Genomic DNA, 2,132 nt, shown 5'->3' with positions numbered 1-2,132 from the left:
TGTTTTATATTGAAATGAGTTCAGTTATATTGAGTTGAGTTGAGTCAGGTAAGTTTTTCAGATTTCTTTCAAGCCTATGTTGTGTTTAGCATCCCAACTCGCATATTCAATGTACTGATGCCAGTTGGCCTGCATCTTATTATGATGTAGACACAGGTAACTAGGATCGGCATCCAACGCATCGTTGATCCAGTGAGCACTCTAGAGTCAGTTGGTGAGCCTTCTTACATTTCGAAGGACTCTTTTTATTTCTTTCAGTTATTTTATTAGTTCATTAAGATGTCATGGGGTTTGTCCCGATATCCATCCCAGTTCTTTTAGAGGTTTCATAGACAGTTAGATGTTAGTTCTTTAGTCTTTTCATTGTCATTATCTTATGTTTAAGACTTTGAGTTTTGCCTTAATGGCCAAGTTGAATGTTCCTTTATAACATTCCAGTTTATTTCATAGTTTTATCTTTATTGATTTAAGTCTTCCGCTAAGTAAGTAAGCCAGGCCAAGGGTTCGCTTGGGGCCAACAATGGTTCTCGAGTGCCAGTCCCGCCCAAGGTGTAGGCTCGGGGCATGACAATCTACTTATCTTCAATTTAATGGGGAACAACATCTGTTTCGTAACTTTTCATGGACACAAAATTTTAATCCTAAGGAGAAGAAACTTCAAAAGCTTTGCCGTGAGTTTCGCTACCGGATCTGCCGCCAAATCTTTTTTGCTCGAAGACATTTGTTATCCATTGCATCAACTATTGGTAAGCCAGTAGCCATAGATAAAGCCACTCAAGATAGGACGAGACCTATCACAGCTAGAATTAAGGTCATTCTTGATCTTATGGACAAACATTCGAAACGAGTAAATATGTTTTTTTGGATGAACAATCTGATAAGCTCATTGAACACTATCAACAGGTTGTGTTTGTTAATCTTCCTTTGTATTGTACCTATTGTAAGCACCAAGGTCATGAAGATGCTGATTTCCAATTAATGATCCAGAAAAAACAAAAGGGGATAGAGTAATCAAAATGACATCGGGAAGCAAGGTGACAAAACAAACAATTTGGAACAATTGCAGGGTAATGCACAAGACTTCTTGAATGCAAAAAAATAAATAAATTGAAAATAAAGTCTCTAATGATATGGATAATGCAAGTAATGTGAACAAAACACCAAATATCAATTATACGCAGTACCTAACTACTAAAAATAGTGGCGATACAAGGCTAGTATTAGTTGGTCAAATGTCAGTGCAAGAGGGACTTTTGTTGCCTGGAACAAAGGTTCAGGAGGGCTTTGATGCCTGGATCAGAGGTTCAATTGTTAGACATCTCTGAAAAAGTTTGGCTGATGCTCTGAAAACTTCAAATAAGGTTCAAGGATATCAAGAAAGAGATACATTTGTAATTTCATGTGAAGATCAAGTTGGTTCGAATGAAGGTCAGGTGCTTGATCGAAATTCGATTGCAATGTCGAAACTTGAAAATTCTGGACATCAAACTGAAGTTGGGTAGCAACTAAATTATAATGCTATTGAAAAAGAAAGTATTACAGCTACAAGGGTCGCAAGGGTAGGGAGTGAACCTGCAGATACATGAGAAGATTGAGCTTCAAGAAAAGACAACTAATTCAAAGGCTTTTGTTGTTGCTGTTAGGATTTGAAACTTTTAGAGAGAAAAAATAATGGTTCAGCAGCAGAAATTCATTCATATATTTAGCTTTTTAAAAGCATACACACATATATCTACATAAGCTTTTCCAAAGTTAGTAGAGGACCATACATATCCACCCACTATTGACTTTCTTACAAAACATATTCCATAAAACAAGGACTACCTTTCCTTTACATACTTAACATAATATTTAAGAAAAATAACAATTAAACAAAAGACAATCTAGAAATAATCTCATTTTCTAACACTCCTCCTTGAGATTTTCTTGGATACTCCCAACTTAGCCCTTAGAACTTCAAATTTCCCCTTAAGAAGAGCCTTGGTCATGCTGTCTGCAATCTGCTGATCTGAGCTGCAATGAACAAGTTGAATTTCGCCATCCTTCTCTGCCTGTCTGATAGCGTGAAACTTCACATTTATATGCTTGCTACGACCATGTTGCACTGGACTTTTTGCCATAGATATTGCTGT

The sequence above is a fragment of the Solanum tuberosum genome, unplaced genomic scaffold (assembly GCF_000226075.1).
Source record: "Solanum tuberosum cultivar DM 1-3 516 R44 unplaced genomic scaffold, SolTub_3.0 scf00419, whole genome shotgun sequence".
In the NCBI taxonomy this organism is placed as follows: Eukaryota; Viridiplantae; Streptophyta; class Magnoliopsida; order Solanales; family Solanaceae; genus Solanum; species Solanum tuberosum.
This window is presented reverse-complemented; position numbering follows the sequence as displayed.